Source organism: Lactuca sativa, chromosome 8, assembly GCF_002870075.4.
Source record: "Lactuca sativa cultivar Salinas chromosome 8, Lsat_Salinas_v11, whole genome shotgun sequence".
Taxonomy (NCBI): Eukaryota; Viridiplantae; Streptophyta; class Magnoliopsida; order Asterales; family Asteraceae; genus Lactuca; species Lactuca sativa.
Window position 1 is genome coordinate 314,564,751 of NC_056630.2, and position 14,802 is coordinate 314,579,552.

The window sequence follows — 14,802 nt, forward strand, 5'->3', positions numbered from 1 at the left end:
AGAAATCTCTGGACATTGCTTCATGTCCAAATCTACTGATAAGTCTCCTATCACCACCAAGGTACGTGCTACTCTTGAATCTTTTAATATTCCTTTAATTGCTTATGATGCTGAAATAACTGCTTTCGATGATACTGTTGCTTATTTTGATGTTGTTATTATGTCTGCTAGTATTGAGGCTCAAAATCTAAAAACACAACTAGCTGAGACATGAAGACAGTTAGACATAAAACGAAGCAGGGTAGATTATCTTGAACTTCAGATGAAAAATGTCAATTTTGATAGGGATAGTCTAGATAGAGAAGTTAGATTGTTGTTAGCTCAATGAAACATCTACTGTAATTCAGCTATGAGACTATATGCGAAGTTAACTGCTTTACATCATTCATCCGAAATAAGCAAAGAACAACATAGAAAATTACTTCCTTTTCTTGCTTTTAAACGTGAAAAAGTTGATGTTATATCTTATGATTGTGAAGATACTATTGCTCAGTTTGAAAAAATACCTGATGACAGATTTGCATATGGTATTGTCAAAACTGATGAATTTATGGATGCTGATGAATTGGTAGATATTGTAAATGATAGTTTAACAAAGAATGAACAAATTAGGATTTTAAACAAAACTGAGATTTCGACTCTTGATTCTCAACTAAATTATGCTGATGTCGATGATAATTCAGATAATGTGAGTGAAATTAGTAAAATAGAAGAGGAAGAAGAGATTGATTGTTCTAAACTGTCTGTAATTAATATAACATCTAAAGTCAAAGGTAAAGAAATTTTAGTTGATTCGATAGTGAACGTTGAAACGGACAAACCCTCAACTTCGTAACTTTTTGACTTTGATGATGTGGAAGTTCGAAGTAGTCAAACAGATGACACTGATGATGACGAAAAAAAAAGTGAAAACTTCATGTGAATATAAGAAAGAGAAGAATCTTTTGACTGAAACATCACCTACACGCGTTGTTGTTGAACAAGTATATGGTGACTCGAAGGAATTCAACCAAGTTCATAATGACAAAGGTGCACACTACTTGGAAACCAACACGGTTGTCTATCCGAATTTTACATGCACTGATTAAACGGTTTTTCCAAACCAAGTGTTCGTAACTGCTGGAAATGTTGAGAAAATCAAGCCTGAATTTAACAAAATGGTTGAAAATGATAACAAACGATCAACTACCAAAGGTTTCTTTGCAAATCAAAACACGGTAGAAAATAATTTGACTCAAAATTCTTATGTTTTTCAAAATCAAAAGCCATCACAAAAATGGGTGGTTAAAAATACAAAAGAAGAGAAAGTGTTTCAAAAAGATGGTAAAACAAAATCAGAAGTGAAATTGAATTCTCACGAATTTAAAGTGATGGTTGGAAAATTTTCATGTGAAAACAATGTTTCGAAAAGAAAAGCACGAAAGGCAATTTTTTGGCAAATAGTGTCTAACAAAAAGCCTAATGATGTTAAAACACAGGATTTGATAAATAAAAAGGTCGGATCTATTCAAAAATATGATAACATTAGAAAATATGAGACTTCGCATAGCTTTGTGAATGATCGTAAGTTTCAAAAGGTTGGAAAATCAACGAATAATTCACCAATTTTGAATGTAACACCCCAAACAACAACAAAATTTTCCAAATCATTCGATCACAAAACCAACCAAGGTTTCTTACGCAAAAGGAAAATATGATGTAAATTCGATCAACAATTGGCTGGAAAGAAAAGGAAAACAATTTCAAAATGGAAAATTTTCACAACAACAAATCAAGACTGCATTCGAATAATATGTGAATGAATCTTCTGTTGATAGTTCATCTTCTCATGATTCAAAAGTTCCAGTACAAAAATGGAAACTAGTTGTAAAAGTTAAGCAGGTTGCAAAGGCTGAGGTGAAAATCAAGGAAAACCCAAAACTATCAAACAACTTTATTTCAATATCTAGGTCTGATGATGTTGATTTAATTCAAAGTGTAAAGGAAAAAGTAAAAACCTGGGTTTTAAATTCTAAGAATCTGTTTATTGATACTAATGAAGGACCCAAAAAGTATTGGGTTCCTAAATTTTTTCATTAATTGCAGATGATGTGTGATGAGCAATACGATTCGAAATGGTATATCGACAGTGGTTGCTCTCATCACATAACTGGAAGAAAGGAGAACTTGCGAGATTAAGAAGTCTGGAAAATGATGGAGTAGTTAAATTTGGTAACATTCATAAATGTCAAGTGAAGGGCTATGGAAAAGTCACGAATGGAAAATTCACAGTAAATCGAGTTGCTTATGTCGAAGGTCTTCAACATAACTTGATTAGTGTTTCGCAACTTGTTGTGGGTACTGGAAATCAGGTGGTGTTCAACAAAGAAGGCATCATCATATCAAAAGTGAACACAAATGAAGTGCTTCTCAAGTCAAAAATATATGGAGACACGTTCATACTTGACATCAAACCGATTGTGGGCAAACCAACAGTTTGTCTCTTGTCGAAGACTTCTAATGATATTAGTTGGCTATGGCATCGAAGATTCTCTCACTTGAACTTTCCCAATATTAATAAACTTGTCACTGAAGATTTTGTTCGAGGTTTGCCTGTGCTGAAATTTGAGAATGATACTTTATGTGCAGCTTGCGAACAAGGAAAACAACACAGAAAAGGAAATCCAATCATTCTAGATTCAAATATCGTAGAACCGTTGGAACTTCTTCACAATGACTTATGTGGACCGTCGACTATTGAGACACTCAATAAAAAGCGGTACATTTTAGTTATTGTTGATGATTTTTTCTCGATTTACATGGGTATTTTTTCTCAGGATAAAATCCGAGGTTGCTCAAACGTTGATCGACTTTATCAAGAAGATTGAGATGAGTCTTAAAAAGAGTGTTTGCAAGATCAAAAGCGATAATGGTTCTGAGTTTAAAAATCAAAAGTTGGATTCTTTTCTCACAGCTAAGGGAATTTCGCATAATTTTTCATCACCATATACACCACAACAAAATGGCGTGGTTGAAAGGAGGAATAGGTCTCTATGCGAAGCGGCGAAGACTATGCTGGCATATGCGAACTTACCTCAAAATCTTTGGGCAGAAGCTGTGTCAACTGCGTGTTTTAATCCAAATCGTTCATTAATTCATTGAAGATTCAATATTACTCCATATGAAATACTTAACAATCGAAAACCTAATGTAAAATTTTTACATGTTTTTGGTTGCAGGTGTTTTATAATGAACTTAAAAGATAATCTCTCCAAGTTTGATGTGAAGGCAGATGAAGGCATTTTCTTAGGATATTCGCATAATTCTGTTGCATACAGCGTGTTAAACAAGAGAACATGAAAAGTTGAAGAGACTTTCAACTTAACCTTTGATGATTATTTTCTTAAGCAGATAGATCGCAAATTTGAACAAAAACCCATCATAGCTGATTCAAATAATCAAGTTGAAAATAAAAATAATATTGATTTTGATTGTGAATTAATATTTGGTATTCATGATAGGGCAATCGATGCTGAAATTCATGTTGCTGATAATCAAACACCAGAATCCTCAAAACACAATGATGACTCTACTTGTACATCTGACTCAAATAGTAGCGAAAGCATGCCTGAAGTTCGTATGGAGGGGGAGCATACGACTGATGAAATCAGTGTTCAAGGTGGTCATACTTTCGAGGGGAGAAAAGACATGAAGATCAAAATGTTGAGGGGGAGCATCAAGACAATAATCAAGTTGAGGGGGAGCTTGAAGATTCCGTTGAGGGGGAGTACGAATTTGAAGATAATATTTCAGTTGCTAAAACTGAAATCAAAGAAGTGTATGAGGATGCACCATTAGACTTCGATCCGACATATCCACAAGACGGTGTGTTGACAAGAGCTCAGATTCGTGCCAAAAACGAGGTACTTAATACGAATCAAGAATTGTGTATGTTTAATGTTTTTATTTCGAAAATAGAACCAAAGACAGTAAAAAATGCAATGGAACACTCAGATTGGGTTGTTGCTATGCAATCTGAACTGGCTAAATTCGAACGAAACAAGGTTTGAAGACTTATTCCTAAACCTTCTGATGTTTCGGTTGGCGGGTTAGAACGGATTTTCAAAAATAAAACCGACAAAGATGGCAATGTTATTCAAAACAAGGCTACGCTTTTAGTAGAAGGTTATTCGCAACAAGAAGGAATTGACTATGAAGAAACCTTCACCCCTCTTGCAAGACTCGAGGCAGTTCGCATATTTTTAGCCTATGCAGCTCACAAAAATTTCGATGTGTATTAAATGGACGTTAAGTGTGCATTCTTGAATGGAGAGCTAGAAGAAACGGTCTATGTCGAACAACCACCAGGCTTTGTAAGTGAAGAACATCCTGATCATGTATACATTCTAGACAAAGCATTTATGGGTTAAAACAAGCAACAAGAGCATGGTATGCAACTCTTACCAATTACTTGAAATAGTCAAAATTTAAGCAAGGATCAGTTGATTCCACACTATTTCGAAAGAAAGTGGGTAATCATCTAACGCCTGTTCAAATCTATGTTGACGATATTATTTTTGGCTCAACTGACCCTGAATTGTCTAATGAATTTGAAAATCTTATGAAAAGTCACTTCGAAATGAGCATGATAGGAGAAATAAATATTTTTTTTGGGTTGAAAATAGGACAGAATAAGGATGGAATTTTTATCAATTAAGAAAAATACACGAAGAATTAGCTTGAGAAATTTGGAATGAAGAACAGTACAAAGCTTAGAGTGCCAATGGCAGTGGGAACAAGACTAACTCCTTCGTTAGATGCCCCTGCTGTTGATCTAACAATTTATCGAAGCATGATAGGGTCTTTATTGTACTTAACTGCAAGTAGGCCTGATATTATGTTTTCAGTGTGTAATTGTGCAAGGTACCAAGTAAATCGCAGAGAACCTCACTTAACTACAGTGAAAAACATTTTTCACTATCTTAAGAGGACAATGTCTTTAGGACTATAGTATCCTTCGAATTTGGGATTTTTCATTCAAGCTTTTTCAGATGCTGGCCTAGGGGGATGTACTGTAGATCGAAAGAGCACAAGTGGTGGATGTCAGCTTTTGTATGGGAAGCTGGTAATTTGGCAATCGAAGAAGCAAACTTGTGTTGCTATCTCCACTGCTGAAGCTGAATATATTTCAGCTGCTGTCTGTACTTCTCAAATTATTTGGATGCAAAGTCAACTTCGTGATTTTGATGTAAATATGAAAAACATTCCCTTGTACTGTGATTCTCAAAGTGCAATTCACATTTGTCACAATCCTGTACAACACTCAGAGACACAACACATTGTTCTTCGATATCATTTTATCAAAGATCATGTCGAGGAAGGGAATATTGAAGTACATTTTGTTAAGACCACTGAAAAACTTGCTGATATTTTTACTAAAGCTCTTGATGAAAAATCTTTTGTGAGAATTTTAGCAGGATTAGGAATGATCGATGCGAATTCAGTGCCAAATAAGATAACTCAAGGATGAAAGAACTTTGTCAAGTAAATAAATGTTCATTAAGTGGATCTGAGTCGGAATCATTCAGAAGCTACTGTGCGTTAAGCAGCTTTGCTATGATTCGCATTCACATTTTGGGTAACTTCAGTTAATTTTTTTTAAAGCATTGAGAAAACGCGAAAAACCAAAAATATTTTCATTTGTTTATAGTTAGATTTTCTTTTTCTTTGTATTTCATTTTCTAAAAATTAAAAAATTCCAAAAAGATTTTCTTAAGATTCTCTGAATTTGAAATTTATCACTTAGTAAGTTTCCATACCAAGCCTCAATCCAATTAAGTCCGTAGCGTCTACCGATTTCGCCATATCCCCCTTATTGTTTTATTTTCTTAAATTTTGTTTTGACAATATAAAATCACAAAAATATTTTTTTTTTCAAAAATATAAAAATACAAAAAGATTTTTGTTCTTTTAATTTTGTTCTTTTAGATTTGTGTTTTTCAGTACTAGTGGGAGCAAATTTCGAAGAGAACATGCTTAGGTTTCTATGGGAAGGTATCATTTTTTTTAACTATATACTAGTTAGGGTGTCCCTAGAAGCATGTTGTTGCATGTCGAACCATGCCTCAAATGACTCTATGTGTATCAAACGAAAGCCTTAATGAAATTTTCTTATGAAACTTTCTTCCCAATTAGGCTTACATTCACATAAGTCCAACGAGCTACCTTACACTTCTCACATGAGTTAAGAGTTTTCTGTTTGGTCCAAAAATAACAAAGGTACATTAGATCTTACAACACATCTTTTGTTGGATTAGTGTCTAAGTCCATAACTATTTTGGTATGTACTTGACCCGATGGTGCATGGTCCTTTTGGGTTGCCTTCACCAAAGCAACTTGATTGGAGAAATTAATAAAGAGAGAGAGAATAATATGATTTATTAATATGTTATAAGAATAATATATTAAAGGAGAAATCATATTTGTTTAATTAATATTGGTTGATAATTAATTAAGAATTAGTTTTGTGATCAAGTGTAATTAATTAAACTAGAGGGGCTGAATTGTAATTATGTGATAGTTACAAAATAAGGTAAGAATTATCTTATAAGTATGGTGAACGAATTTAAGGTTGGAAAGCCTTAGAATTCGAGTATGATAAGGATTCAAGGATTATCTTATTGGTTGCTTAATGGATAATCAACTAGATAAGGATAATGACTGAAACCCTATCTCTACACCTATATAAACACCCCTAGGGCCATGAATTCGTGTATCCCTTCCCAAGAAGTCCAAAATACGAATTCTAACCTCCCTCCTCTCTCTTTATACCTTCTCCACTTGCTTATGGTGTTTGTGAGCCATTAGAGGAGTGACACTTGTGACTCTTTGCTTTCCAAGGTCAATTCAAGAAGGAATTGGATTGTTATTGCTATATAACAATCAAGGTATGTTCTTAAACCTATTTACATGTGAATTCTGATTTCCATATGCTAGTATTAGGGTTCAAAGTCTTGGATTCAAAGTATGTACAATAGAGAAACCTAGATCCGAGCTTTAGGGTTTGTATGAGCACATAGGATGTCTTATGACCAAAACCCATCAGTGGTATCAGAGCCATGATTGGTTTCTATTGTATTGATGCTTGATGTAACTGAAGATCGTGTTTTGGCCTCACTGTTCGACCTGACTCAGCGAGTCACTCTTGGACTCGGCGAGTCAGCCTTACTCGGCGAGTTCCAGAGGGTGACTCGGCGAGTCGGTGCGTCAGACAGTGCTTATCTCGGGATTTCTTGTTGTTTTTGCATTGGGATAATTACCTTATCAGGTTAGATTAATATTAATCCGATTATATGATATATTTGACTATAATTTTAATCTAATTGAAGATATTTATCAATTAATAAGATAATTGTTTCCTTATAAGATAATTGATTAATTATTTCAAGTAAATTGATAAATTGTTTTGCAAGAAATCATCAAATATGGATAATTATGTGATTAAATGTTAATTTGAATTATTTGTTATTTGATCCTTGTTGTTGTGAAAAGTTTCATATTTGGCCCTTTAGGTTTTATAGTTTAAATTTGAACCCCAAAAGTTTTGTTGTTTTGAAATTTAAATAGTTGAAACCCTAATGTTTTGAAAAAAGGTTTCAAAACTTGCCCTCAAGTTTTGGAATTTAAATTTTGATTAAATAGTTTAATTTTGATGCATATTTAAATTCTAAACCCTAATGTGTTGAAATGTTTCAAAACTTTCCCTCAAGTTTTGGAATTTAAAAGTTGATTAAAAGTTTAATTAGGAATGTTAAATTCTAAAACCCTAGTATAGTTTTGAAAAAGTTCAAATCACACCCTTATGGTTTTGTTAATTAATTAAGGTGTATGATTAAAAGAGATTTAATAAATCCATAAAAGTTTAGGTTTACAATTTAAGTAAATTAAAAGTATAATTGTTAAATTAAACCACCTAATGTTTTAAAAGTGTAAAATACACCCTATACTATATATATCATTAAAAGTCTAACATTATATATATGTATAACTAAAAGTCAGTCTTACCGTTAGTAGGCCTCATTCACGAAGCTGGTCTATAAGAGGTGTTTAAGGAAATTGCCTATAAAATGGCGATTGAATGGGTATCCACTCTTACCCACCGCACTCTTGACTAGTGGAGGGTCGTTAGCCGAACGGGTAGGATAGGACGAAACCTTCCATTATAAGTATAATGAATTACTAAAGTAACCAAATGTTTTCACAAAATTCCCAATCTTAGTTACTTAGGCAAAAGTGAATTGATGCAATTCCATGAAATTACACTTTGTGCCCTTGCGAAGACGTTAGTGGAGCGTGTGTGGTTAACCGGCACACTAAATGGGTCTAAGCAAAGGTAGCAAAGGGTGACTCAATGTTTGTCATAGTTCGGTGGAGCGTGTGTGGTTTACCGGCACATCGAATAGGTGACTGTAACATGTGAGGGCACCATGTAAGTTTGCATGGTTATTCACACCCGCTTTGTGATCCTCGGCATCCCAGTCACAAACAAGAGGGGCATATCGAGATATAAACATGTCATTGAAAGTTCAATGTATCTCAAAGGATCTAGGAGTTTTCATAGATTTAAAACTTAAATTTCTTTTTCGTTTTCATGGTGGAAATTAGTGAATCGTCATTCACTTACCTTCAAATATTCTGCAACTAGATTACGGCATCCCTTTTCTAGGTTGTAGCGTATTGTGTTGGGTCCTAGCCTTAGTATCTCATTTGGGTGATTTACTAAGGACTCAATCAATCAACTAACTTGAATTTGTTTTTCTCCCGTTTTGTAGATGTCAAAGTTCGACAACTATGGTTTTCCCAAATCCCGTGGAACAAGTATTCCACATGAAGATGGTATTCCACGATTTAATCGAGGAACGAGAAATCATGCTTCACTTCCTCCTCCTCCTCCTATTGTTCTCCCCAACCCACAAGATCGAAGAATTGAAAAGTTCAATATCACTAAAGCCCTATTGGAAATGAAACATGAAGATGGTAAACCCGTGTGTGCCCACGTTCTAGGAATGAAATCACACATTGATAGGTTGATAATGTTAGGTGTGTCATTCCCAGATGAGTTGGCTGTGAATTGGGTTTTGCAGTCACTTCCTGAATCATATAATGAGTTCAAAAGAAAGTATTATATGATGAATCATGACGACAACCTCATTGACCTAACTTACATGCTCGTTGCTGCTGAATCAGAAATGATTTGGCGAAGCAATGGAGCGTATTTGTTGGGAAAGTCAACCGACCATGCTTCCGAGGACGTTCTAGGAGAACCAACCTGCGTTTGCTGCCAAAAGAGAGGGCGTTGGATACAAGTCTGCCCAAAGAGCTTGAAGAGTCCAGAAGCTGGGAGAGTCAAAGAGTATGGCTGCGCTTCAGGTAAAATCCACTATCTAACTCCATTGAGTTCCTATTCATTAATTCTTAATACATAATGTAATAAGATTGCATTTGAATGTTTTACAGGATCGGTGAAAAGAAATGAAGCTTGGTGAAAGAGCAAAATGAATCTAATCACAAGGAATGGATCTTGATCGCATGGACTTGAAGATTAGATTTTGAGCTTAGATAGTTATGATAGAGTTGTTAGAAAATTTTCTTTTGAAATACATAGTTTTCAATGGATTTTGCATTGTAAGGACAAATGTTTTCCGCTGCTTTTATAAAATAAATTTTCGTTTGACTTACTTATTTATTTATTTATTTCCTTGCAATGAAATCGTTATGAAAAATTAGTGTTTGCATATTTCTACAACAAATGGATATGATTCTTATTTATGGTGTTTATGGAAAAGTCGAGAATTTACCAAATAGGGAGAGTTTCTCATCGCCCAAGTTTCAATTGGACAGAAATTTGGAATCATGCAACTTGGTTGCACGATGAATGAGAAATTTCATATTTGGAAATTAGACCAATTCGTTGACAAAGTGTCAAGTGAAGGACTAAGAGACCGAGCACACAAAGTTGTGTGTTGATCAAGTCCACCATAAGAGTAACAAAGATATTCGTCATGATTTACTAAAAGTTTAGTAAATATGATTATACTTACAAGATTAAGTGTAATTCTGAATTGATTAAAGGGTTTAGATCAATAGCATAACGAATAAGAAGAATCAAGTAGGCAGAAAGATAAAAGTTTCTCCATTCTAAGAAGAAGGGAGAGTAACTTTTATGCTTTATGATATGTCTTAGTGATTAAGAACCATATCTCAGTTGATCCTCTGAGTAAGTCTTAGTACAATTGTATGTCTAAGAAGAGGAATCAAGAATTGAAGAAATGGTTAAATCAATAAGTCGATCATACTTCGTTCCAATAACAAGTCTTAAAGTTAAGATTGTGACAATGAGTGAAAAGTAATAAAGGTTTATAACATTCATCAAATGTAGGAAGTTGTGATGTCTTGAATAAGACAAAGGCCAACTAGTACCAATTTATGAAGTGTTTTGATAAAAGCTACACTAACTCTTGAATATTTGTTTGTCAAGAAATGGTTATTGACAAAAGAATCGTATATGTCAAGGAGTCAGTGGGAGTCTTAATGGTCTTGAAAAGTTTCAAGAACAAATCAAATAAACCTTATCGATCATCACTAGCACACGAGTTGAGGTTTACAACCTATCGTGTTGACATTATTTTGATTCTGTGACTATCCAATCGAGTTAATTATGCATGTGAGTTCTATGAGTTCTCATTTTGAACGCATAAAAGGCAAAGCACCTTAATCAATGAAAGGTACATTGATAGGAAAGGGTGAGCTGCTTAACTACTTGGAAGACATGGTGGGCAGCTGTGCTACCATAAACGCAAGAAATCGATATCAAGAAAGTTCGATCCATAAGAGTTTGAATTTGTCGTAAACCTTGGTTTTGACAAATTCACATGGATAGGAACACATACACCGCTCAAATCTAAGTGTCATAAGATTTCCTCCTTCATATGATTGTGAAGAAATACTTTCACTAAGAGAGATTTTAAGAAGATAGTGATTGTAAAATTGCATTCTCAAATTCAATCATGGTTACGGCATCCCTTTCCATAATTTGAATTGTGAGGTTTGGCAATTAGTCTTAATTGTTTAGACACACATATGAACTATCGAAGGCAAAGGTGTATAAGTTCAAGAAGCATTGATAAAGGATTATCAAAGCACTAAGTATTAGAAACATAAACTTAAGAAATTCAATAAGTATTGTTTTCTGAAAGTTAAGATGTTTATGAATACATGTCGAAGCTAGTGGGAGCATAAGTGTTATGTTTTATAATAATCATCATAGTGGGAGCATAAATGTTATGATTGTATGATTAGCAATATTAATTATAGAAAACAAGAGTCATACTTTGCAAAGTTGTAAGAGTTGAAAGGTTGTTTTGCTATAATTAAGGGAGAGAATATTATGCTTCATTTCAAATCTAAAGGATTAGGTTGAGAAATATTAATAAATTTAGTCAAAGGTACATAGTGTGTTCTTAAAATTTCGATTATGATTACGGCATCCCTTTTCACAATCCGAATTTTGAGAACATAGCAAATAAAACATTATGCGTCGTGTCCCATACGCTTCGGGTATAGGATCGATTGCAAATGCTTAACGTTTGACCATTCTAATATTTTCCAAATGTCGAGCGCATTTAGAGGGAAAAGGGACTAGAATTGGTTTTGACTAAAAACAATTAAACAACTATCAAAGGACAATCCAAAGTTCGACGAGGATTGGTCGCTTGTGAAAGTTGGAAGTATAGTATTGGAAAATATGGAAATGTTTCCATATTGGATGGACCGTATCGACATTATTACGAATAGATAAGATTCTATTAAGAATGAGTTGTCATATGGAACATATGGAAGTGTGTCCATATTGGGAATTGAATATTGAGAAATCTATGACTAAATTAGGAACTTCTATGCAAAAGGATGTTCAAAGAAAGTACCTTAAATGAGAGACATCACATCTATGGAATTGTCTTGTAACAATCTCCGATAGAAGACTTTGTAATATCATTGGCAATAGTCTTATGTGACTTTGGTGCAGTGACATTACGAAAGGATAGTTACATAGAATGTTAGAATCTAGCATATTCTATAAGTAGCAAGAATTTGATATTCTTTCACTTATGAAAAAGGATTTGGAGTTGTGAAATGAGAAGGATTGGAAATGTGTTCAATGTGATCTATTTCACAAAGTAAGAACCATAGGTAAACATTGTGTGCATGCTAGGAGCATGAGACAAGTGTTACAATTCAAGTAAGAAGTTGATTACCCGAAACGACAAATAATGAGTAATCGATATGGTGATAAATAAAAGGAGTTTTATTTATACTCAAAGGTTTGAGGCCGTATGAGATTAGTATTATTCTTGTGTTTCACATTTGCATGTTTTGACTTCCAGAATAATTGAGTTTATTAAGAATAATCGAATTATTCAAACGGCCCACAGTCGTTCATATGTTGGAAGTAGGTATGAATGAAGACTATCGTGAATTGGTGTGTGGAATGTCTAGAAAAGTATTAGACATAAGCAAATGTTTGCTGCAACGTTCATGAGTGCTTATGAATGTGATTTGAGCATTGGATTAGACCCACGCTCACTTGGATCACTCCATGGATTGTATCACGAGTGATTGGTGAGACGATAACATCTTATATTCTTGAAACCGAGATGTGTGAGTTGTATCTTGCGAATCGGTTGCACATTGATAATATGTAAACGCACCAGTAACTTGGTGTTATAAAACATATTGTTGTGTGTGATTCGGTGCATGAGTACAAGCAAGCATTGTATCAAAGTTTATCCGTTCCTTTTATCCAAAGTAGGATAAAAGCGATATCTTTGGGCCCCTCGATGGTTTAGTGATGACAAACGTAAATGCTCGGCCGGGCTAGGGCTAATTTGATTTGTTCAATTAGTCTGTCGTCATAAATCGGAAATCGAGATATAGTACAAAGAGAATGATTTGAAATCATATCTCATATGATATCTAGAATGGAGGAATATATGATCCCTTATCTTAAGGACACGCGTATCTGATATGATCAGAGTTGACAGCGGCTTTGGAAAGCTACGATTGCAGATCAGGATCCGAAGTCATACGCAGAATAGTTGTTAGACTTATCCAAGTGGGAGACTGTTGGATTAGTGTCTAAGTCCATAACTATTTTGGTATGTACTTGACCCGATGGTGCATGGTCCTTTTGGGTTGCCTTCACCAAAGCAACTTGATTGGAGAAATTAATAAAGAGAGAGAGAATAATATGATTTATTAATATGTTATAAGAATAATATATTAAAGGAGAAATCATATTTGTTTAATTAATATTGGTTGATAATTAATTAAGAATTAGTTTTGTGATCAAGTGTAATTAATTAAACTAGAGGGGCTGAATTGTAATTATGTGATAGTTACAAAATAAGGTAAGAATTATCTTATAAGTATGGTGAACGAATTTAAGGTTGGAAAGCCTTAGAATTCGAGTATGATAAGGATTCAAGGATTATCTTATTGGTTGCTTAATGGATAATCAACTAGATAAGGATAATGACTGAAACCCTATCTCTACACCTATATAAACACCCCTAGGGCCATGAATTCGTGTATCCCTTCCCAAGAAGTCCAAAATACGAATTCTAACCTCCCTCCTCTCTCTTTATACCTTCTCCACTTGCTTATGGTGTTTGTGAGCCATTAGAGGAGTGACACTTGTGACTCTTTGCTTTCCAAGGTCAATTCAAGAAGGAATTGGATTGTTATTGCTATATAACAATCAAGGTATGTTCTTAAACCTATTTACATGTGAATTCTGATTTCCATATGCTAGTATTAGGGTTCAAAGTCTTGGATTCAAAGTATGTACAATAGAGAAACCTAGATCCGAGCTATAGGGTTTGTATGAGCACATAGGATGTCTTATGACCAAAACCCATCATCTTTTTCATCACAAAAATTCTTAACATGATGCACACACAAAGACACATGTCCTTGAGGTCACTTGATCAAACCAATCGTGATTTAGACATGTCATCAATCTGTGTTAATGATCTTATTTCATGAGTCCGTGAAGTAAGTAAAACCCAAAATCCTCACACATTAAGGAATTGACAGGGAACTATGTTCCAGAATTATACGAAACCTTTGTTTCTGTACCTGATATTTCATATACTCCAAATCATATTCATTCGTATGAGTGGTCCTGATCAAATGCTTGAAGCCCACGATGTTTGTTTCCCAACAGGATCCAGCACTTAATTTTTTATGAATATGATTTCCGTGTGAGTATATATCTGAATCCATTGTCACTTTTCAAAATAATCCAAAGCAATCTTGTCCCTGATCAAAACGATCAAACAAGTAATTTCGTTTACAATTACTCACCTTATGTTTAGGTTAATATGTAATGAAATTTGCCTAACCACCAAATTGAGCCTATAAAAGAAGCCATTTGATACTTCTCTACAAGTATTCGATTGTATATCACGGGAACACACGAAAGCAGTTGTTTACCTCTCTTGGTAATTAACGAACAAAAACCCTAGAATTTTTCTGTCAAGATATTCCCAAGTTTTCAATAATGGCAGCCAATCAATCCAACACTAAAGAAATTGTTTCACAAACTTTGATGAAAATCCAAAGTACCAATTATCAGGTTGATGTTGCTGTGTCGACGTATCCAGAGGAATTCAAGATGTTGATTGTTGCTCTAAAATGATCACCTTTAGACACGGTGATGTTTAATTCTTTTTCCGTTCCGATGACATGGTTATCAATGGCGGCTTC